This window comes from Hypanus sabinus, chromosome 3, assembly GCF_030144855.1.
Source record: "Hypanus sabinus isolate sHypSab1 chromosome 3, sHypSab1.hap1, whole genome shotgun sequence".
Classification (NCBI taxonomy): domain Eukaryota; kingdom Metazoa; phylum Chordata; class Chondrichthyes; order Myliobatiformes; family Dasyatidae; genus Hypanus; species Hypanus sabinus.
In genome coordinates, this window is record NC_082708.1 from 8,506,830 (window position 1) to 8,532,421 (window position 25,592).

Here is a 25,592-nt window from a genome sequence, read left to right on the forward strand (position 1 = left end):
CATAGTCAACAGCAAGTTGTTTATAAAACACTAGTTGGTTCCCATTGGTGAAGGGCATCATGGGGCCTGTTCTGAGCAAATTGTCCACCTAATGCTGCCAATGCAGTTGTAGAGAGGGAGAGAGAAACATGATTGCCTCAGAACGGACTGCGATTGGAGCTACCCATATCACTTCATGTATAATGTAGCTGCAAGTTTCCTGGACCTTGCATTATGCATGGCGAGTTGGGTTTCTCCCCCACCTTTAACGAGTGCCTGTTCATTCTTCCCGAGTGCATCTACGGTGGTTTGCAGAATTCTGGTACTTAGACCAGCTGATGCTGAAGGAATGGTGAAACACAGCACTGTACAAAAGTCAGCTACACATGTACATAGCCAGGGTGCCCAGGACATCTGCACAGTACAGCAGTAACTTTATGTACTGCACTGTACTGCTGCTGCAGAAAAGAAAATCAAATTTCATGATACGTGACATGATAAACCTGATTCTGATGTGGGTCTCTGTTGTGGACTGAGAGTGGGAAGGGGGCAGGGGGAGGGGATTCATGGTTGAGGAAAGAGGAGAGGAGCAGGAAGCACCAGGGAGACATTCTGTAATGATCAATAAACCAATTGTTTGGAGTCAAATGACCCTGCCTGCTGTTTCAGGGCTAGGCACATCTACACCTATGTCACCCCCCCCCCCCACACCGGCCCTAGCACTCCTTCTCTGCCACCTGTCCCACTCCCCCTCACAGTGCTCGACCATCACCATTCCCAACATCCTTTGCTCCTGCCAGATTTACAAACTCACCATCTGCTTCACCTTGACAAACACAGTACTGTGCAAAAGTCTTCGACACCCTAGCTATATAGATATGTACCTACAACTTTTATACAGTACTGTATTCCCTAGTTACAGAGTCACAGAGCACAGAAACAGGCCCTTCAGCCCATCTGATCCATGTTGACCAGGATTCCGATCTAAGCTAGTCCCATTTGCCTGTGACCATTCCTATCCATGTACCTTAACCAATATCTTTCAGATGTTGCTACTGTACCCGCCTCACTTGCTCCTCAGCTTCCTATTAAATCTCTCCCCTCTCACCTTAAACCTGTGCCGTCTCCTGGTGATATGGTTGTAAATGCGGAAGGGCAAGTCAGTAAGTTTGCAGATGATATGAAGATCGGTGGTGTCACGGAAAGCATAGAAGACAGGCAAGGAGTGGAACAGGATATAGAGTAACACACACACAAAATGCTGAAGGAACACAACAAGTCAGGCAGCATCTATGGAAATGAATAGACAGTCGAGGTTTTTCAGGCCGAGACCCTTCTTCAGCACTGCCATCCTGCACAAGGGGCAGAAGCTGTTCCTGAATCACTGAGAGTGGGCCTTCAGGCTCCTTCCTATAGCTATCTATATACAGAGATGGGTTGTATGTCTATAAAGTGACTCTCAGCACAGGGGTGTCTGTATACAAGGCAACTCTGGCAGGAAATGTTGAAGTAGTGGTGGTTGGGGGTGCGGAGGGGTGGGTGAGAGGGTGGTTGGGGCTGCGGAGGGGTGGGTCAGTGAGTGGAGCTGTTGATCAGCCTTAATGCTCGGGAAAAGTAACTGTTTTTGTATCTGGTGGTCCTGGTGTGGACGCTACGTAGCCTCCACCCTGTTCTCATTTCAACCATCAGGAAGGAGGTACAGAAGCCTGAAGGCAGACACTGAATGAGTCAGGAACAACTTCTTCTCCTCTGCCATCTTATTTCTGAATGGACATTAAACCCACGAACACTACCTCACTACTTTTTTATTTCTATTTTTGCACTACTTATCTAACTCTTTAATATATACACTTACTGTAATTCACTCGTTTTTTCTGATTACGTATTACACTGTACTGTCGCCACAAAGACAACAAATTCCACAAATTCTAATTCCGATGTGAGCAGGACAGATTCCCGTTACCAGGATGCTGCCTGGATTCAAGAGCATGTCTTATGAGGATAGGTTGAGTGAACTTGGACTTTCCTCCTTGGAGTAAAGAGGATGAGAGGTGATTTGATAGGGATAAGAGGTATAGACTGAGTGGACAGCCAGTGCCTTTTTCCCAGGACAGAAATGGCTAATACGAGGGATATATTTTCCTCCAATCACCTTAAAATTATGGCCCATCATATTAGCCATTTCTGCCTTACGAAAATGTCTCCGCCTGTGCAGTTTATCTCTGCCTCTTATTTGACTCACGATACCTGCACATAGTTCAATGCCAAATTAGGTTTTAGGACAAATTAAATCCAGATTCTACCCCGCTGTTACAAGATTATTGAATGCTTCCTTGTACGATAAGATGGACTCTTGACCTCACAGTCTACCTCGTATAGCCTTGCACCTTATTGTCTGCAAAGAACTGCGCCTCCGCTGTGCCAGTCGCACGACACGGTATCGCAGCGGTTTGCACGCTTTACAGCGCCTGCTGTAAGATTGGAGTTAACCTTCCACCGCTGTCTGTAAGGAGCTTGTACATTCTCCCCGTGACTGGGTGGGCTTCCTCTGGGTGCCTGTCCCATATTCCAAAGACGTACGTGTTAGGGTTAGTAAGTTGTGGCCATGCTACGTTGGTGCCAGAAGCGTGCCGACACCGGTTGGCTGCTCCCAGCCTATCTTGATGCAATCAACACATTTCACTCTAAGTTTCCATGTATGTGTGAAAAACATAGCTAATCTAATATTTATCTTAATTCAAATTCTGTTATCATCTTCCCTTGTACTACCTCGAAAAGGTGACAAGGCAGCCCTAGCAACAGCAAGGACCAAACTGTCCCGGGCCATCAGAGAGGCCCAGCGAACCCACAGCCACTTCCAGGACACGCAGCGCATGTGGAAGGGCATTCAGGACATCAAGTCAAGTCAAGTCACTTTTATTGACATTTCGACCATAACTGCTGGTACAGTACATAGTAAAAATAAGACAACGTTTTTCAGGACCATGGTGTTACATGACACAGTGCAAAAAACTAGACTGAACTATGTAAAAAACAAACACAGAGAGAGCTACACTAGACTACAGACCTACACAGGACTGTGTAAAGTGCACAAAAACAGTGCAGGCATTACAATAAATAATAAACAGGAAAATAGGGCAATGAGGTGTCAGTCCAGACTCTGGGTATTGAGGAGTCTGATAGCTTGGGGGAAGAAATTGTTATATAGTCTGGTCGTGAGAGCCCGAATGCTTCGGTGCCTTTTCCCAGATGGCAGGAGGGAGAAGAGTTTGTATGAGGAGTGTGTGGGGTCCTTCATAATGCTGTTTGCTTTGCGGATGCAGCGTGTAGTGTAAATGTCCGTGATGGCAGGAAGAGAGACCCCGATGATCTTCTCAGCTGACCTCACTATCCGCTGCAGGGTCTTGCGATCCGAGATGGTGCAATTTCCAAACCAGGCAGTGATTCAGCTGCTCCGGATGCTCTCAGTACAACCCCTGTAGAATGTGATGAGGGTGGGGAGTGGGAGATGGACTTTCCTCAGCCTTCGCAGAAAGTAGAGATGCTGCTGGGCTTTCTTTGCTATGGAGCTGGTGTTGAGGGACCAGGTGAGATTCTCCGCCAGGTGAACACCAAGAAATTTGGTGCTCTTAACGATCTCTACCAAGGAGCCATCGATGTTCAGCGGGGAGTGATCGTTCCATGCCCTCCTGAAGTCTACAACCATCTCTTTTGTTTTGTTCACATTAAGAGACAGGTTGTTGACTCTGCACCAGTCCGTTAGCCGCTGCACCTCTTCTCTGTAAACTGACTCGTCGTTCTTGCTGATGAGATCCACCATGGTCGTGTCATCGGTGAACTTGATGATGTGGTTCAAGCTGTGTGTTGCAGCACAGTCGTGGGTCAGCAGAGTGAACAACAGTGGACTGAGCACACAGCCCTGGGGGTCCCCCGTACTCAGCGTGATGGTGTTGGAGATGCTGCTCCCGATCCGGACTGACTGAGGTCTCCCAGTCAGGAAGACTAGGATCCAGTTGCAGAGGGAGGTGTTCAGGCCCAGTAGGCTCAGCTTTCCAATCAGTTTCTGAGGGATGATTGTGTTGAATGCTGAACTGAAGTCTATGAAGTCACCAACTACAGGACAACATCACCTGACTGTGCGGGTGATGGCTCCCTCCCAGGTGCGCTGAATAACTTCTACGCTCGTTTTGAGGCAGAAAATGACGTGGCGGTGAGGAAGTCCACCCCTCCTCCAAATCACCAGGTGCTGTGTCTCTCCGTGGCCGATATGAAAAGAACCCTGTGCAGGGTCAACCCACGGAAGGCTGCTGGACCAGACAATATTCCTGGTAGAGTGTTTAGAGGATGTGCAGACCAGCTAGCAGATGTTCTCACTGACACCTTCTATATCTCCCTGAGCAGCGCCACCATTCCAACGTGCTTCAAGGCCGCCACCATCATTCCTGTGCCGAGGAAGTCTTCAGAGTCCTGCGTAAATGACTACCGTCCCGTTACACTTACATCCATCATCATGAAGTGTTTCGAGAGGCTCGTCATGAGGCATATCAAGACCCTGCTGCCTCCCTCACTGGACCCCCTGCAGTTCACGTACCGTCCCAACCACTCAACAGACAACACCATTGCCATCATCCTCCAGCTGGCCCTGACCCAACTGGACAAAAAAGACACATACACCTGAATGCTGTTGATAGACTTCACTTCAGCATTCAACACAATCACCCCTCAGAAACTGATTGGAAAGCTGAGCCTACGGGGCCTGAACACCTCCCTCTGCAACTGGATTCTAGACTTCCTGACTGGGAAACCTCAGTCAGTCCAGATCGGAGGCAGCATCTCCAACACCATCACACTGAGCACGGGGGCCCCCCAGGGCTGTGTGCTCAGTCCACTGCTGACCCATGACTGTGCTGCAACACACAGCTCGAACCACATCATCAAGTTCACCGATGACACGACCGTGGTGGGTCTCATCAACAGGAATGATGAGTCATCTTACAGAGAGGAGGTGCAGCGGCTAACGGACCTTACAGCTGGTATTGTAAAGCATTGCACTAACCGCTATGCAATCATGCCACCCCTCTCTACCTCTGCTGCCACTTTCTTGGATCTGTGAATTTGAACTCCGAGGCCCTTCTGTTCCTCAGTGCTCCCGAGGGACTGATCATTTACTGTGAAGATCTTTATCTTCATTTGGCCCTTTCAAAATGAATCACTTGACATCTGTCAGGATTAAAATCTAATCCGCCCAACCTGCCAGCTGACCAAGCCAATCCTCCTCACTACCCACACCACCAGAGGCTTCTGTGTTGGTCCACCGACCTCTGGAATTTCCTCCTGTGCCCTCGTCCCTCCTCCTTCCAGCAATTTTGGAAGTTTGTTACACCTGTGGTTTAACAATAACAGGCCGACTGTTACCTTTGGCTCCCCTCCCAGTCCGAGAAGGTGTTGGTTTTTCAACGCACACTCTGACACTGAATGTCAATTTTATACTTCCTGCAAACTCTGACTCACAATTTACAGGATAGGGTACCAATGAAGTCCCAGGCCAATGGAAACTGGGACTCAAGCTGAGGCATGAGAAGAAAGCTGGGTGGGAAGGGAGAATATATACTCAGTACCCCCTGTATCTAATAAAATGGCCACTGAGTGCATGTTCATGGTCATCTGTAGCCCATCCACTTCAAGGTCGATGTGTTCTGTGCCCAGAAATGTTCTTCTGCACACCAGTGTTGTTACATGTGGTTATTAGAGTTACCGTCGCCTTCCTGGTCCCTGGATCTGTGACTGGCTTTGTGGCTGTGGACCCACTTTTCTGAGCTTCAGCTCTGAATGCTATTTGCTTACTTTTATTGTTTGTGCAATTTGTTTTTTTTTTAAAAACACATTGTGTGTTTGACGGTCTTTTTTAAAAATGGGTTCTACTGGGTTTCTTAGTTTTGAGTATTTTTGTAAGGAGACAAATCTCAAAGTTATATATAGAATACATGCTTGATAATAAGGATACTTTGAACTTTGTACTGTTAATTCCACGCTGTACCATTTCTTGTTCCCATGACAGAACTTCAGCAGCTCCCCTACTGGCACCTAAATCTTCGACCAGGCTTGAAGTTCATCTGTGGGTGTGGAGTTACCTTCGCTGCCCATGGACCTAGATCCCATGTTTCCACTACACAAAGGTATCCTTAGCTGCTGACAGCTTCTGTTCGAGCCCAGCCAATGGGCACCAGGGTATAAAGTACCTCAAGTGGAAACGACCCGACTGAGGAGCTAAAATGGGAAAACGAGCCAGTAAAAATATTCGTTGGTCAGTCAGCAGCAGGGGAGGTGGGGATGGGAGGGAGGGGGATAGGGTGGGAGACAGAGACAGGGGGACAGGAGAGAGGGTGTGGGAACAGACAGATAGAGAGGGAGGGAGTCAGAGAGAGGGGGAGGAGGGAAGAGGGGTATGTGGACAGAGGGAAGGAAGGAGAGACAGAGAGGGGGAGGAGGGAAGAGGGGTGTATGAATGGAGAGGGGAAAGGAGGGTAGAGGGGTGTGTGGACAGAGAGGGAGAGAGTCAGACAGAGAGAAAAAGCAGGAGGGACAGCAATAGGGACAAAGTTACTATTTGAAGTCAGCACCAGCTCAGAGGGCAGAGGACAGGGGCCTCCTTATCAGTGTGCTGTCTTTTCTGTGTGGGGACTTTTGAACAAAGTCCTGATCGATATTCCAGGTGGTTCTGAGGGATCAGAACAATCTGACTTGTGGCATCCTGCTGTGCACAATATGGCCTATTGCTTTCTGACAGCATAGTACCTCACTACCTGTCTGTGTTTGTAGAGGATGGGAGGTGGCAGGTAGGGAGGAAGGAGGCCATAAATTGGGGCAGGAGTCAGAGAAACAGGAACAAAGTCATTCCACTTGGGAGAAAACAACTGCTGCTAACTCAGACTGTGAAAGAATTCAATCGTATTCTAGGAAGAAATAAAAAAGATGACGAACAAATTTAAACCACCAGCAGTTTAGTTGGTGCAGCATTGTTAAAAGGAAGCAGGTGGGTTATGTTCCTATTGGAAGAAAACCGTACCCTTAATGAAATAAAACAGGTTTCTCCAAACTCTCTCTCTGTCAATGCCTTTCCTTTTTCACATACTTCCACACCCTCCACATAGTTCAAAGTAAATTTATTATCTGTGGTGAACTACGTGTGCCTGTCTGGACACGCCCCCTGCTGACTGCTCCTGTGGCTCCTCCCACAGGCACCTGTATAAAGGCGATCTGAGGCCTGATGCTCGGCCTCAGTCTCCAGGACGTAGTATGATGGTCACTCACTGCTGGTTCCTTCTTCCAGTCAATAAAAGCCGATATCTCGCCTTAAGTCTCAGAGTGAGTTATTGATGGTGCATCATTATCAAAGTACCTATACATCACCTTCACTATCTTGACATTCATTTTCTTGCAGGCATTCACAGTAAGTACAAGAAATGCAATAGAATCGATGAAAAACCACATTACAAAATGGACAACCAGTGTGCAAAAGACAACAAAATGCAAATACAAAAAAAAAACAATAAATATGCAATAAATATTGAGAACTTGAGATGAAGAGTCCTTGAAAGTGAGCCATAGGTTTTAGGAACAGTTCAGTGTTGAGGTGAGTGAAATTATTCCTGCTGGTTCACGAGCCAGTAGTTGAGGGGTAATAATTGTTCCTGACCCTAATGGTGCGAGTCCTGAGGCTCCTGCGCCTTCTCCCTGATGGCAACAGCGAGTGGAGAGCATGGTTTAGGTGATGGGGGTCCCTGATGATGGATGCTTTTTTCCTGCGACAGTCCTCCTTGTACACATGCTCATTGGGCCTTACCCATAATGCACTGAGCCATATCCACTACTATTTGTAGGATTTTCCGTTCAAGAAAACCTCTTACATTCCATATTATGTGTCCTGCCAGTTTTATCAGACATTTATGCCATTATTTATTAATTCCATGGCTCTCTTTGCCAAGTTGTAAACTTCTTCTATACGTCAGGGCCAGCTATTTCTGGAAATATGCTCTTCCTTAGCTTTAACACACATCATTAATGCCACTTGTCAGCCATCTTTTTTCCTGAAGTTTTTTCATAACTTAAATGAATAGAAGGTTTTCTTTTTGCATCTTTCTGCTTTTTTTCAGCTAACCATTGCATAAAATTATGGATGTGATGCTGAAGCTTTATAAGACATCAGTCAGACCTCATATAGAGTATCGTGAGCAGTTTTGGGTCCCTTTTCTAAGAAAAGGTGTCCTGACATTAGAGAGGGGCCAGAGGATGCTCACGAGTCCAGGAATGAAAGAGTTAATATATGAGGCGCTTTTGATGACTCTGGGCCTATACTTGATGGAGTTTAGAAGAATGGGGGGGGGGGCTCATCAATATCAAAAGATCTAGTTAAGAGTGGATGTGGAGAGGGTGCTTCCTGTAGTGGGGGAGTATCAGACCAGAGGGCACAGCCTCAGAATAGAGAATTCAGAACAGAGATGAGGAGGAATTTCTTTAGCCAGAGGGTGGTGGGTCTGTGGAATTCATGGCCACAGACGGCTGTGGAGGCCAAGTTATTGGGTATATTTAAAAGATAGGTTGAAAGGTTCTTGGTTAGTAAGGATGTTAAAGGTTACAGGGAGAAGTCAAGAGAATGGTGTTGAGGCAAAAAATAAATCACCCATGATGGAATGGTGGAGAAGACTGGATGGACCGAACGTTCCTCTGTCTTACGGTCTTCAAAGCCGATCTTTAAACAAAAATCTTTACTTCGGTGTCACTCAAGACTCTCTGCAACTCCTTCTTCATCTTCGCCTGTCTGGCTAACCAACCCTCCAACCCCCATTCACCTCAGTCAATCGAAGCACTTCACAAACTCTTCTAACCTTTCTGCAGCTCATCTGAGCAAAGTTATGAAATAGCACACCAGGGATTAGTTAGACACAGCCACAGTTATTATACATAACAGTTCCCAGATATTGTGCTGATTCAGGCAGGAAAAGAAACCAGCTCAAAGTTAATTAGCAGCAGAGGGCTCGGGGGTGTGAATACATAATATCTAATTCAATCTGATCCAGGCCAGTTAATTAAAAAATACAAATCACACACATTTCAAAATAATGTTCACTTATTGCGTTCAATTAACAAAGCTTGGATTTAGATAAAATATTAAATATCTCACAAATGTGAACCATTAAATAGGCAAACGTTGGTAAACTGCAGCCAAGATGAGATTTTTTTTCTTTATGTAAACTGAATAACAAGAAATAGAAGCATTAGTTATTCCTTTGTGCCTTTCTTTGACATGTAATAAAATCTTTTCCCTCAGCACCCCTAACCTGCATTAACACCATAGTAGAATAGAGAGATCTAGGAGTACAAGTAGATAGTTTCCCAAAAGTGTCAATAACATAGGAGTAGGCCATTCAGCCTATCAAGTCTGTTCTGCTATTCCATCATGCTTGATTTATTATCCCTGTCAAACCTATTCTCCTGCTTTCTCCCTGTAACCTTTGACTCCCTGATAATCAGGAACCTATCAACCTCTGGTTTAAAAATACCCAACGGCATTGTACAAGAGATCAATGAGGATACATTTTGAAAACCGTGTTTAGTTTCAGTCACCCTGCTTTGGGGAGGATGTCATTAAGCTGGAAAGAGTGCAGAAGAGTTTTATGAGGATGTTGCTGGGTCTCAAGGGTCTGCATGATGAACAGAGGTTGGACAGGCTGGGACTCTTTCCACTGAAGTACAGGAGAATAAAAAGTGATCTTGAAGAAGCATCTAAAATCATGAGGGACATAGATAGTGTGAATGCACAGTCTTTTTCCCAGGGTTGGGGAATCATCTATAAGGAGCGATGCCCCAAAAGGAGGCATCCATCATCAAGGACCCTGTCACCCAGGACATGCCCTCTTCTCATAGTTACCATCAAGGAAGAGGTACAGGAGCCTGAAGACACACGCTCAATGATTTAGGAACAGCTTCTTGCCCTCTGCCATCAGAATTCTGAATGGGCTTTGAACCCATGAATACTACCTCACTACTCTTTTTTTTCTCTTTTCATACTACTTATTTTTACAGTTTATATTATTATGTATTGCAAAGTACTGCTGCCACATAAGAACAGATGTCATGACATACGCCAGTGATATTAAACCCGATTCTGACTCTGAAGAACCAGAGGAGAAACCAGAGGCTTTGGATGAGAGCGAGAGATTTAACAGGAACCTGGGAGACAGGTTTTTCCACACAAAGTGGGGTCAATATACGGAATGGTCAGCCAGAGGAAGTGGTTGAGGCAGGTATATTAACAACATTTAAAAGAGCCTTGCACAGGTACATGGATAGGAAAGGTTTGAGGGATAGGGGCCAAATGCGGACAAATGGGACTGGCTTGGATGGGAATCTTGGTCAGCATGGAGCTGATGGGTCGAAAGGCCTGTTCCCATACTGTGTGACTCCATGACACATCCACCAATATCCAAAAATCTACCGACCTCCGTCTCAAATAGACACCCAGAAACTGACTTTCCACAGCCCTCCAGGGCAGGTATTATCGATGATTCGCCAGCTTCCAGATGAAGCAGTTCTGTCCTGAACAACCATAGACCAAACACTGCATTAACGCAGCAGAGTTCAGAGTTCAATCCGATGTTGACCGTAAGGAGCCTGTGCGTTCTTCCTGTTAACTGTGTGGGTTTTCTCCAGGTGTTCCAGTTTCCTCCCACGTTCCAAAGACGTACCAGTTGGTAGGTTGATGGGTCATTGTAAACTGTCCTGCGAGAGACCAGTGTTAAATCGGTGGTTGCTTGGTGGTCTGGCTCAGTGAGACACAAGGGCCTGTTCTGCACCGTATCTCTAAATAAAATAAAATAAAAATAACCTGCCCTTTACTTTGGGAATGTGATCTGCAGTTCTCAGCGCCTCAGTCAAGAGAAACTATATCTCCACATTTACCCCATTAAAACCTTTGAAAATTTAGCGCAGCAGTGAGATCTTCTAAAGCGTACAGTCACGGTCTGACTAATGTTTCCACATTTGACATCCTGAGGAATCAATGTAGTGAACTGTTGCTACACTCACCCCAAAGCAAACATTTCAGTCCCGAGACCAGACCTGTACACAGTAGTCGATGTATGGTCCCACCAGCAGTACGCACCATCACAATACTGTATGCTACGAAAGAATGTACTAACATTTCAGAATCAGAATTAGGTGAATATCACTGGGCTATATTGTGAAATATATTGCTTTACAGCAGTGGTACAGTGCAATTCATAATTATGAAAAAACTATAAATTTTAATAAGAAAAAAGTGAGGTAGTAAACATGGGGCCTGAGGAGAGGGTCAGGCCAGTGCTGCTTGCTGCTCTGCGACATTTTCTCCACTCTTCACTGGACTGAGGCTGAGGCTGAGGGTCTGCTCCAGAAGTGGTGTCTGCAGGCACAATATTTCATTCCACTATGTGATTAACTGAGGCCGAGGCCAAGACCGTGGGCCTGCTCCGGGCTTTGTGTCTGCGGGCTCCATAACATTTCACTTTAATGTTGTGAGCTGAGGCTGAGGCCAAGGCCGAGACTGTGTTCCTGCCGGGCTTTGTGTCTGCGGGCTCCACGACATTTCTCTCCAATATGTTGTGAGCTGAGGCCGAGGTGGAGGCTGTGCGCCTACTCCAGCTGCTCCGGGCTCCAAGATGTTTTACTCCGCTCTGTGGTAAACTGAGGCTGAGGCTGTGGGCCTGCTTCGTGTCTGAGGATTCACTTTTGTTTTAAATGCCACTTGCTTACTTTTATTGTTTGCACAATTTGTTTTTTTTTTCCTCTTTCTGCTTATTGGTTGTTTGTTGGTCTGTTTTTTTTAATATGTTCTTTTGAGTTTCTTGTTTTGTGGTGGCTTGTAAGGAGACAAGTCAGGGTTGTATAATGTATACATACTTACATAATAAATACACTTTGAGAGACCTGATGACATAGGAAAGGAAGCTGTTCCTAAAATGCAATATACCATTAATAATTGTTTTCTGTACCTACTTAGTAACATTGTGTGATTTGTGTACAAAAATATCTGCATACTTCTGAGAGTCAACAATTTTCAGCTCGTTAGTTAAAAATATATTTTTCTCTCTATCAAAGTGGATGACATCACTAGAGACACAAAGTTACACATTACAGAGGCAAGCCCTTCAGCCCATGCTGACCAAGGTCCCATAAGCCAGGCAGAAAAGACTACAGAGAGTTGTCAACACAGCTCAGCACATCATGGAAACCAGCCTCCCCTCTCCGGACTCTGATTACGTTGGCTGTTTTATTGAGGTAAGAGGAAATATTGACAAAGACCCCACCCAATCGGGACATTCTCTCTTCTCCCCATTCCCATCGGGTAGAAGATACAAAAGCCTGAAATAACGTATCTGCAGGCTGGAGGACAGCTTCTATCCCCGTTATACCTTTTATATGATAAGATGGACTCTTAGCCTCACAATCTACATCGTTGTGATCTTGAACTTGTCATTTACCTGCACTGCATGCTGTTGGTAGCTTTTATACTTTATTCTGTATTGTTATTGTTTTACCTTGTCCTACCTCAATACACTATGTAATGATCTGATCTGCATGAACAGTATGCAGAGACAATATTTTAAGACCATAAGGTGTAGGAGCAGAAATAGGCCATTTGGCCCATCGAGTCTACTCCACCATTCAATCATGGCTGATCCTTTTATCACCTACTCAGCCCCACTCCCTGGCCTTCTCCTCATAACCTTGATGCTGTGGCCAATCAAGAACCTATCAAGCTCTACCTTAAGTACACTCAACGATCTGATAGTCATGTGTATATAGAGAGTAGAGCAGTGGGCTAAGCACACACCCCTGAGGTGCGCCAGTGTTGATCATCAGCAAGGAGGATATGTTATCACCAATCCACAGACTGTGGTCTTCTGGTTAGGAAATTGGGGATCCAATTGCAGAGGGGGGTACAGAGGCCCAGGTTCTGCAAATTCTCAATCAGGATTGTGGGAATGATGGTATTAAATGCTGAGCTATAGTTGATAGCTATATCCTGACATAGGTGTTTGTGTTGTCCAGGTGGAGAAATGCAATGCTAACATTGCATTTGCCTTTCTCACCAAGGACTGTACCGGTAAGTTAACCTTTAGGGTGTTCTGCACAAGTACTCAAAGACCCTTTGCATCTCAGATTTTTGGACTTTCTCCCTGTTTAGAAAATAGTCTGCACATTTATTTCTATTATCAAAGTGCATGACCGTGCATTTTCCAACATTGTATTTCATTTGCCATTTTCTTGTCCATTCTCCTAATCTGTCTAAGTGCTTCTGCAGCCTACCTGTTTCCGCAACACTCTCTGCCCCTCCACCAACCTTCATACCATCTGCAAACTTGGCAAAAAAAAAGCCATCTACTCCATCATCCAAATCACCGATATCCAGCATAAAAAGAATGGTCGCAACACCAACCCCTGTGGAACACCACTAGTCATTGACAGCCAACTAGAAAAAGATTCCTTTATTCCCACTCACTGCCTCCTACCAATCAGCCAATGCTCGAACCATGCTCGTAACTTTCCTGTGATACCATGGACATTTAACTTGGTAAGCAGCCTCATGTGCAGCACTTCGTCAAAGGCCTTCTGAAAGTTCAAATATACAGCATTCATTACATCCCCTTTACCTATCCTATGTGTAATCTCAAAAAATTCCAACAGGTTCATCAGGCACCATTTTCCCTTCAGGAAACCATGCTGAATTTGTCTTCTCACTGTATCTTGGTAGATGTGACAATAATGAACCAACCAAACAAACCCATAACTCTCTAAACCTTCACAGTCCGTATAAATCCCTTTAAAACGTTAATAAACCTGCCCCTATCACTTCCTCGAACAACTCATCCCATGTATCGGCCACACTCTGGTTGTGAAAGTTGCCCTTCATACAATCCTATTTAATCTTTTTCTTCTCACCTTCTCTAGTTTTAGACTCTCTTCCCCAGGAAGAAACACTGTGACATCTACCTAATATACTCTCTTCACGATTCTATGCTCCAAGCTCACCCCTAACCCTCCTACAGCCCAGCTCATCCAATCTGCCTTTTTAACACCCACATCCTATTCCCCAGGAACCACCCTGGGAACCTTTCCTGCAGCCTTCTCACTGGGTAACCAGAACTGCACATAGTATAACCTCACCAATGTAAAGAGCAGCACAACATCATGGGCTGAAGGGCCGATACTGTTCTGTACAGTTCTATATTTTATGTCTTGTACATTTGAAACATGACGTCCCATCACCAGGTTCAGGAGCAGTTCAACCATCGGGTTCCTGACCAGTGTGGATAACTCCACTCACCTCAACACTGAACTGATTCCACAACCTACACACATGCTTTCAAGGACTCTACAACTCGCACTCTCAGTATTATTTATTTACATATTTATTCTTTTTTTGTATTTGCACAGTTTGTCTTCTCTTACATTGGTTATTTGCCCATTTTTGTGTGTCGTTTTTCATTGACACTATTGTGTTTCTTTGTATTTACTGTGAATGTTCAACGTAAATTTATTATCAAAGCACATGTATGATAACATATACAAACCTGAGGTTCATTTTCTTGTGGGCATACTTAATAACTCCATAATGGGATTGTAGGAACCGTGCACCCGTATTCTATCTGCATTGTGTTGCATGTTCATTATGGTAACTAGTCGTGTGCGAGGGTGTGGTATAAGCAAAGGAATAAGTTGTGTGTTCTTGCAGTTGGAACCTGGGGACCGACGGATGTCATATCTTTCCCACGACAGCGTTTCACATAGATGTGCTCAATGGTTGGGAAGACTTTACCCATGATGTACTGGGCTGAATCCACTACCCTTTTTACCGCTTAATTACTCCGTTTCAAGTTTGTATGTTTTGCGAGTTGCTAATAAAGGATTGAATGCAGTTCTTCGACTTCTGGAACATCATTACTGGACTGATGGAGGGCACGTTGTACAAGAATAACAATCCGAGGGAGTCACCAGCAGTGGCACTGGTTTGTTAGAATTGGCTGCTGCAAGAATAATAACTGTAACAGAATTAAGGAATGCCCAGTGTGGTGAACTATGTGCCTGTCGGGACACGCCCCTGCTGACTGCTCCTGTGGCTCCTCCCACAGGCCCCTGTATAAAGGAGACCTGCGGCCTGAAGATCGGCCTCAGTCTCCAGGACCTTGTATGATAGACACTCACTCCTGGTTCCTTCTTCCAGTCAATAAAAGCCGATATCTCGCCTACGTCTCAGTGTGAGTTATTGATGGTGCATCACCCAGAAGGAAACGAATCTCAGGGTAGTGTACAGTGAAGTATATGTACTTGAATAATAAGTTTACTTTGAGCTTTGGACAAACTTGTGTTTTTTTCTCTGTAGTGTCAGGAGCCAAGGGGAGACCTGACAGAGATTTATAAAATTAGGAGTGGTACAGATGAGGTTAACAGTCAGGATCTATTCTCTGGGTGGAAATGTCAAGTAATTGGGAGCAGAGGTTTAAAAGGAATGATGGACTGTTTCAAGGAGAAGTGTGGGACAAGTTTTGTTTACGTAGAGTGTGGTGGATGCCTGGAGTGGGCTGCCAGAGACAGTGACGGCAGAAGCAGATACAATAAGAGGCACTTAGACAGAATATGGATATGTGGGGAATAGAGGGACAAGGATTATGTGCAGACAGATGGGTGGTACGTTAGCACATCACATTACAGCACCAGACTGCAATCAATGATCCTGCTTCAGCATTTTGGGACTGAGACCCTTTGTCGGGACCTTGACTCTATTCCTCTCCATAGTTGCTGCCTGACCTGCTGAACTCCTGCAGTATTTTGTGTGTGTTGCTTTAGATGGAATTAGCTTAATTTGGCTTCATGTCGCAGTGGGCCCGAGGGCCTAGTCCTAACTCTACAAGGGCGCCACAGGACCGTAGCGGTTAGTGCAACACGATCACAGCTCCTAGTTCAGTTCCGGCATCCTCTGTAAGCAAGTTGTACATCCTTCCCGGGAACGCCTGGGTTTCCTCTGGCTGCTCCAGTTTCCTCCCACAGTACAAAATCATACCAGTTGGTAGGCTAATTGGTCATTGTAAAATGCCCTGTGATTAGGCTCGGGTTAAATGAGTGGGCTGCAGCTCGGCAGGCTGGACCAGCCTGTTCCACACTGTATCCCTAAATCAATGATTAAGACAGAGCCTCAAGTTACCCAAGACACACGGTGGGATAATTAGCCTTTAAATGACCCAGGAATGCTGTGTGTATCCCGCAACCTCAAGCAGACACACAGCTGTGCCTCAGTGGTGGTATAAAACAATAAACATTGTATAATGTAGTCCAATCCCAAGCAAGAGACGTATACATCTTTTCCTTCTGAAACAGGATGCACTGACCCATTGTACAAGAATAGAGCCATCAGTGGACAATCTAATGCACAAGACAAGGCTCATGACATCAGCGAGCCCCAATCTTCGCAGCATGAAGGAGGTGGGAGCGCCATCACTTTTAGCTTCTCTTAATCACTGCAAGAGTCCTAATTTTCATAATTCTAGTAAGAAGGAAAGAACAGGGAGCAGTCCACACACACACACACAATCAGACCTTTCTGTGCACCACAAATCTGCTCCTTCGTGCTGTAACACACTACAATTATGATCTTCAATTAGCTTGTGATGCTGCATTAATTATGCAAATTCCAGAGACATGAATCACGTTGATCTGAGAAAATATGAATATGCAAATTATGTCACATTTTCAAATCGCAGTGCCATGCAACTACAGAAACAGAAACTTCCTGGTGTTCTACTTGCCAGTCTGTCGTCTTTCATGCCTTGGTGATTTAACTGCTCGTCCAGATAACTTTTAAATGTTGTGAGAGTCTCAAAGTTGAAATGCATTATTAAAGTATTTATACGGCACTATATAAATAAATAAAAGTACCATCTTTGTCAATATGGAGTGGAGATCGAGCTTGTAAACCTGGCAGGAGCAAACTTTGTTGGAAATGGCAAGGGTGGGGCTCTGCAGGAGGGGTGTGGGACAGGTGGCAGAGAAGGAGTACCAGGGATGGAGGATGCCATGGGTGCAGAAATACCCAGCCCTGAGACACCAAGTAAAGTTATTTGATTCCAAACAACTGGTTTGCTGATCATTACAGAATGTCGCAATGGTGCTTCCCACTACCTCCTCTCTCCCTTCCCCCTTTCCCACATATGCTTCCCCTCTCCCTGTCCCCTTCCCACTCTCAGTCAACAATAGACACCCAGATCAGAATCAGGTTTATCGTCACTTACATGTCATGAAATTCGTTTTTTTTTAAATTGTGGCAACAGTACAGTACAATATGTAAAATTGCTACAGTATTGTGCAAAAGTCTTAGTCACCCTAGCTTATGAAGCATATCCTGCTTCATAAGGAAAAGATGTATACATCTCTTGTTTGGGATTGGACTACATTATGCAATGTTTATTGTTTTATGCCACCGCTGAGGCACATCTGTGTGTCTGCTTGAGGTCATGGGATCTCCATCTTTAATATCTCTATTTTTCCCTTTCATGGTTTTTTTGAAGACCCTCACCTGGAGTTACATGCTTTGGTTCTTTGCGGGAATGGGACCCGCTCTCAGGGTTTCACGACTGGCTGTTATTCAACATGCCAAGGGCGCAGCCTAAGGGCTCAGCTCACCTTCAGAAGTCCAAGATCTCATGAACCGAAGATGGGCAAATCGCAGGTCGGTGTCCCGGCAGGAGATCGGTGTGTTGTGGGAGTTGGAAGATCTATATGGCTGTGTGCCCAGAGACCTGAGATCTTTGGGCACAGAGCTCAGAAAAAGCGACATAATGGACTTTTAACATCGTAAACCAGTGAGTTGTTTGTTATGTCTCCCCTCTCGCTGTGAAATGGAAACACCTTTCTCCCTTATCTCCTTTACAAGAGAGCCTGTGGTATGTCAAATGAGAGGTCTTTGGGGCAGTGCAAGCCTGTGTCTTTGCTGCACGCTTGAGTGCTCGGTGGTAGGTGCCAATGCTTTTCTTTTGCTGGTGGCAGGAGGGGGTGGATCATTGCTTGCTGCTACTTACACGCAAGGGGGACGGGAGCTGGGGGGACTTTGGGGTTCTAACATTTAACTGTCATTCATTCTTTGGGGCACTCCTCTGTTTTCGTGGATGGTTGCAAAGAAAAAGCATTTCAAGATGTATATTGTATACATTTCTCTGACCTTAAATGTACCTTTGAAACCTATATATATGTGCCTATGACTTTTGCACAGTACTGTATGTCACCATATGGTACCCTAAAGTTCATTTTCTTTCAGGCATTCACAGTAGATACAAAGTGCCTATACTTGCCTCTAATCAATGTAAAATTATGTCCCCTGGAAAAATGTCTCTGGCTGATCACTCCATCTCAGACTGACAGGCATTCAATGTGCAAAAGACGCCAAACCTTGCAAATACAAAAAAAAATAAAGAAAATAAGTAATGCTGATAGTGTGAGTTGTGAAGTCTTTGAAAGCAAGTCTGTAGGTTATGCAATTAGTTCAGCATTGAGCTGAGTGAAGCTATCCACTCTGTTTCAAGAGTCTGATGGTTAAAGCGCAATAACTGTTCCCGAACCTGGTGTTCACAAGATCACAAGACAAAGGAGCAGAAGTAGGCCATTCAGCCCATCAAGTCTGCTCCGCCACTCCACCATGAGCTAAACTATTCTCCCGTCTAGTTCCAATTTCCAGCTTTTTTCCCATATCCCTTGATACCCTGACTAATCAGATACCTGTCAATCTCCTCCTTTAAAACCCTCAATGATTGAGACTCCGATGTGGGTGTTGTGGGCCCTGAGGTCTAAACCTACTGAATACACTGGGCAACAAATTTTTCAAAAGCGTTGCTTCCTCAGAATTTTTTTTCTTTATGATAAACTACTTGGAGCTGAACACAAATATAATTTCAGACTACTTGTATCACATTGGAGAAACAAGAAATTAGCTTTTATTGAATATAATGTATTTAAACAGGTGCTGATGCTTTGCAATTGTTCAGCTAAGCTAAAAATGTTTTGTTGATGATTTTCATTTGTACTCAGTGTCTGAGGCTTCTCATTTAAGAGTCCAACAATAATCAGCCAGCATTGATGGATTCCAGTTGCCCTGATACTGTTTCTCCATGACTGCATTGTCCTAGTGAAACCTTTCACCATGATCATCACTCACAGCAACAAGATTGGCAGGGAAGAAGTCTAATTGGAATGCAGAAAATGAATCCTTAGGGACATGTTGCACTTCATGGTTTTGTACGCTTGAAGCATGTTGTGAACCAGCTGCATGTAGGTTGGTGCTCTGTAATTGCCAAGAAAATTTTTAACAATATCCGCAAAAAAACTTTCGTGCAATTATCTCTGGGTCCACAAGAAGTTCTTTGAATTTCCTGTTATTAATGACCTGTTTGATTTGTGGAACAAAAATGTCTTCCTTAACCTTAGCATCAGTAATCCTGACTTGAATTATGAATTGAAATAACAAATATAGGTGATTTTTTAAAATGACGCATGATAGGGAAATTTCACAGTGATTTTCATGATCAGCAGCCCAAAATTCATAAGAAACACCCAAAAGTACTTGGGAAACAAAATCTTTGTTGTCCAGTGATATTGAAAAGCCTAGATAGAGTTGGCATGGAGAAGATGTTTCCTGTACTGGGGGAGTCCAGGACCTGAGAGCACAATCTCAGAATATGGTATTATGGGATAAAAGCTATCCTTATGTTTTGTGGTATGTGCTTTTATGTCTTCTGCCTAATGAGAGAGGTGATTTTTTTTTGGGAGGGGAAAAGACAATGCTGCATTTTTCATCTCAAATCAACTCCTCAGGTCCTTACACCAGCTCAGTGGCTGGAAAAACCAGATAGCCCTAACCTGGGGCAAGAGAGCCATAGCAGTCCTTCACTTGTTAGCAATAACTACTTGGTCTGTTATTAGGACCCGCCCAGTGATCTCAACACATTATCAAAGACTTCCATTCACTACTGCTGTTCAAGACATCAGCAAACGTTCCTGGGGGTCAACATCTCTGATGGTCTGTCCTGAGCCTAATATATGAAGAAGGCATGCCAGATTTCTTGAGGAGATTTGGCACAACCATAAGATATAGGAGCAGATTTAGGCCCTTTAGGCCACGCTGGGCCCCTTTGCTGCAATCTCTTATCTTTTCTAGCTCGAACAGACATGTCTGATCCATTTCCCTCTCAGCCCCAATTTCCTGCCTTCTCCCCATATCCCTTCATGCACTGACTAATTAAGAATCTATCAACCCCTGCCTCAAATATACCCAATGACTTGGCCTTCACAGCCACCTGTGGCAACGAATTTCATAGATTCACCTTTGGCTAAAGAAATTTCTCCTCATCACCATTCTAAATAGACACCCCTCTATTCTGAGGCTGTATCCTCTGGTCTTAGAGTCTCCCACCATAGGAAACATCCACTCCACATCTATTCTATTTAGGCCTTTCAACATTCGATAGGTTTCAATGAGGTCACCACTCATTCTTATGAATTTCAGTGAGTACAAGCCTGGAACCAAACACTCCTCATATGATAAACTTTTCAATCCCAAAGGCATTTCCACGAACCTCCTTTGAACTCATTCTAATGTCAGCACATCCTTTCTGAGAAAAAAGGCCCCAAACTGTTCACAAAACTCCATGTGAACCCTCACCAGTGTCTTATAAAGCCTTAACAATCACCCTTGATTTTATATTCTAGTCATCTCAAAATGAATGCTAACATTGCATTTGCCTTCCTCATCACTGATGCAACCTGCAAATCAACCTTTATAGGACCCTGCACAAAGTCTCCCAAGTACCTTTGTACCTCAGATTTTTGAATTTTCTCTATGCTTTTATTTATTCTATCAAAGTGCTTGTCCATACACATCCTGACACTGCATTCTGCCACTTCTTTGCCCATTCTCCTAATCCAAGTCCTTTTGTAGCCTCTCTGCTTTCTCAACACTACCTCCCACTCCACTTATCTTCATAGGTCACCAGAGGCTCCAGCAAATTTCGGCAGATGAACCATGGAGAAGCATTCTAACTGGTTCCATCACTGGCTGATATGAAAGCTCCACTGCACAGGATTGGACAAAACTGCAGAGGGTTGTAAACTCGGCCAGTTCCATCACGGGCACTAGAACCGTTTTAGGCATCTTCATGGTCGATGCTGCCTTCTTGAGGTATAAACTTTTGAAGGATTCTCACCATCCAAGACACGCTATCTTCTCATTTTGACCATGGCCTTTCGATCAGGGCCTTCTCTGAGTATTGTCATCTTGCCATGGTGAAGAGGACTGAGAGTTCCTGAAACCCTTTGATACATGCTTTTGTAATTTATATACGCTTTTGTTTTTCACCCATTAATCAACTGTAATGCATTCATTTCAGGATTGCCTGAGAAAGGCATAAATCAGCTGCAGCTTGCTCAAAACGCAGCTGCGAGAATCTTAACCAAAAAAAGAAAATCTGAGCACATTTCACTGGTTTTGGCATCATTACACCGACTGACCTTTAGGATCAATTTAAAAATATTCTTAATTGTAGATAAGGCTCAGAATAATCTAGCTCCTCCATATATTTTGGAGTGTCTACCCTCTTACATCCCTATTCGTAATCAGATCCGTGAATACTGGTTTGTTTAGTGTTTCTAGAGCCAAGAGTATAAGAACAGATGATACAGTTTTGCTCTTACACACCAAAAATCTGGAATATTCTCCCGACTGAGAGATGCCAGTATAGTACTGCAGAACACTTCAAAACACTTCGTAGTACCTACTTTTTTAAACTTAGTTTACTTAGAGGATTATTTATTGCAGTTGATGCTGATTATATTTATATAATTTGGTATATTTGATTGCATTTTATTCTATATAATGTTTGTTTTTATTATTTTTAATGTTGTCTCGTATTTTCTGAATATATCGATTTATCTTTCCAACCTATGTAAAGCATTTTCAGCCTCCATCTTATAACCATATAACAATTACAGCATGGAAACAGGCCATTTTGGCCCTTATAGTCCGTGCCGAAAGCTTACTCTCACCTAGTCCCACCTAGTCTACACTTCTACTGGAAGCTCGTTCCACACAGCTACCACTCTCTGAGTAAAGAAATTCCCCCTCGTGTTACCCTTAAACTTTTGCCCCCTAACTCTAAATTCATGTCCTCTTGTTTGAATCTCCCCAACTCTCAATGGAAAAAGCTTATCCACGTCAACTCTATCTATCTCCCTCATAATTTTAAATACCTCTATCAAGTCCCCCCCTTAACCTTCTACACTCCAAAGAATAAAGACCTAACTTGTTCAACCTTTCCCTGTAACTTAGATGCTGAAACACAGGTAACATTCCAGTAAATCTTCTCTGTACTCTCTCTATTTTGTTGACATCTTTCCTATAATTCAATGACCAGAACTGTACACAATACTCCAAATTTGGCCTTACCAATGCCTTGTACAATTTTAACATTACATCCCAACTCCTATACTCAATGCTCTGATTTATAAAGGCCAACATACCAAAAGCTTTCTTCACTACACTATCCACATGAGATTCCACCTTCAGGGAACTATGCACCATTGTTCCTAGATCACTCTGTTCTACTGCATTCTTCAATGCCCTACCATTTACCACGTATGTCCTATTTGGATTATTCCTACCAAAATGTAGCACCTCACACTTATCATCATTAAACTCCATCTGCCATCGTTCAGCCCACTCTTCTAACTGGCCTAAATCCCTCTGCGAGCTTTAAAAATCTGCTTCATTATCCACAACGCCTTAGTATCATCTGCACACTTACTAATCCAATTTACCACCCCATCATCTGGGTCATTAATGTATATGACAAACAACATTGGACCCAGTACAGATCCCCGAGGCACACCACTAGTCACCTGCCTCCAACCTGACAAACAGTTATCCACCACTACTCTCTGGCATCTCCCATCCAGCCACTGTTGAATCCATTTTACTACTTCAATATTAATACCTAACGATTGAACCTTCCTAACTAACCTTCCATGCGGAACCTTGTCAAAGGCCTTACCGAATTCCATATAGACAACATCCACTGCTTCACCCTCGTTAACTTTCCTCGTAACTTCTTCAAAAAAATTCAATAAGATTTGTCAAACATGACCTTCCACGCATAAATCCATGCTGACTATGAAAATGGACAAGGGAGAGCCAGTGGATGTAGTGTACCTGGACTTCCAGAAAGCTCTTGATAAAGTCCTACATAGGAGATTAGTGGGCAAAATTAGGGCACATGGTATTGGGGGAAGAGTACTGACATGGATTGAAAATTGGCTGGCTGACAGGAAACAAAGAGTAGTGATTAATGGGTCCCTTTCGGAATGGCAGGCTGTGACCAGTGGGGTACCGCAAGGTTCAGTGCTGGGACCGCAGCTGTTTTCAATGTACATTAATGATTTAGATGAAGGGATTAAAAGTAACATTAGCAAATTTGTTGATGACACAAAGCTGGGTGGCAGTGTGAAATGTCAGGAGGATGTTATGAGAATGCAGGTTGACTTGGACAGGTTGGGTGAGTGGGCAAATGTATGGCAGATGCAATTTAATGTGGATAAATGTGAGGTTATCTACTTTGGTGGTAAGAACAGGAAGGCAGATTACTATCTAAATGGAGTCAAGTTAGGAAAAGGGGAAGTACAACAAGATTGAGGTGTTCTTGTATATCAGTCAATGAAAGCAAGCATGAAGGTACAGCAGGCAGTGAAGAAAGCTAATGGCATGCTGGTTTTTATAACAAAAGGAATTGAGTATAGGAGTAAAGAGGTCCTTCTGCAGTTGTACAGGGCCCCAGTGAGACCCCACCTGGAGTATTGTGTGCAGTTTTGGTCTCCAAATTTGAGGAAGGACATCCTTGCTATTGAGGGAGTGCAGCGTAGGTTCACAAGGTTAATTCCCGGAATGGCGGGACTGTCATATGTTGGAAGATTGGAGCAACTGGGCTTGTATACACTGGAATTTAGGAGGATGAGAGGGGATCTGATTGAAACATATAAGATTATTAAGAGATTGGACACACTGGAGGCAGGAAGCACGTTCCCACTGATGGGTGAGTCCAGAACTAGAGGCCACAGTTTAAGAATAAGGGGTAGGCCATTTAGAACAGAGATGCGGAAAAACTTTTTCACCCAGAGAGTGGTGGATATGTGGAATGCTCTGCTCCAGAAGGCAGTGGAGGCCAAGTCTCTGGATGCATTCAAGAGAGAGTTAGATAGAGCTCTTATAGATAGCGGGGTCAAGGTATATGGGGAGAGGGCAGGAACAGAGTATTGGTTGTGTATAATCAGCCATGATCACAGTGAATGGCGGTGCTGGCTAGCAGGGCCTACTGTCTATTGTCTATTGACTGTTCCTAATCAGACCCTGTCTATCCAGATAATTATATATACCATCTCTAAGAATACTTTCCATTAATTTACCCACCACTGACGTTAAAATGACAGGCCTATAATTGCTAGATTTACTCTTAGAACCCTTTTTAAACAATGGAACCACATGAGCTATACACCAATGCTCCAGCACCATCCCGTTTCTAATGACATTTGAAATATTTCTGTCAGAGCCCCTGCTATTTCTACACTAACTTCTTTCAAGGTCCTAGGGAATATCTTGTCAGGACCGGGAGATTTATCCACTTTTATATTCCTTAAAAGTGCCAGTACTTCCTCCTCTTTAATCGTTATAGTTTACACAACTTCCCTACTTGTTTCCCTTACCTTACACAATTCAATATCCTTCTCCTTAGTGAATACTGAAGGAAAGAAATTGTTCAAAATCTCCCCCATCTCTTTCGGCTCCACACATAGCTGTCCACTCTGATTCTCTAAGGGACCAATTTTATCCCTCACTATCCTTTTGCTATTAATATAACTGTAGAAACCCTTTGGATTTACTTGCCAAAGCAACCTCACATCTTCTTTTAGCTTTTCTAATTTCTTTCTTAAGATTCTTCTTACATTCTTTATATTCCTCGAGCACCTCATTTACTCCATGCTGCCTATATTTATTGTTGATATCTCTCTTTTTCCTAACCAACGTTTCCAATATCCCTTGAAAACCATGGCTCCCTCAAACTTTTAACCTTTCCTTTCAACCTAACAGGAACTTAAAGATTCTGTACCCTCAAAATTTCATCTTTAAATGACCGCCATTTCTATATTACATCCTTCCCATAAAACAAATTGTCCCAATCCACTCCTTCTAAATCCTTTTGCATCGCCTCAAAGTTAGCCTTTCTCCAATCAAAAATCTCAACCCTGGGTCCAGTCCTATCCTTCTCCATAATTATATTGAAACTAATGGCATTGTGATCACTGGAACCAAGGTGCTCCCCAACACATACCTCCGTCACCTGACCTATTTCATTCCCTAACAGAAGATCCAACACTGCCCCTTCTCTAGTTGGTACCTCTATGTATTGCTGCAAAAAAATATCCTGCACACATTTTACAAACTCCAACCATCCATCCCTTTTACAGTATGGGCTTCCCAGTCTATATGT

At 43.9% G+C, this 25,592-nt stretch overlaps 1 protein-coding gene across 5 annotated transcripts in view; it reads right to left on the reverse strand.

Annotated features, from left to right (window-relative positions):
* gdpd5b (glycerophosphodiester phosphodiesterase domain containing 5b) overlaps positions 1-25,592 on the reverse strand; it is a 272,763-nt gene that overhangs the window by 228,375 nt on the left and 18,796 nt on the right. Inside the window, exon 2 of one of the 5 annotated variants that reach the window (XM_059963673.1) lies at positions 18,360-18,456. The exons of the other annotated variants lie outside the window; for them this stretch is intronic. The gene's annotated coding sequence lies outside the window, so the exon portion shown is untranslated. The remainder of the gene's footprint in view (positions 1-18,359; positions 18,457-25,592) is intronic. 5 annotated transcript variants of the gene reach the window in all.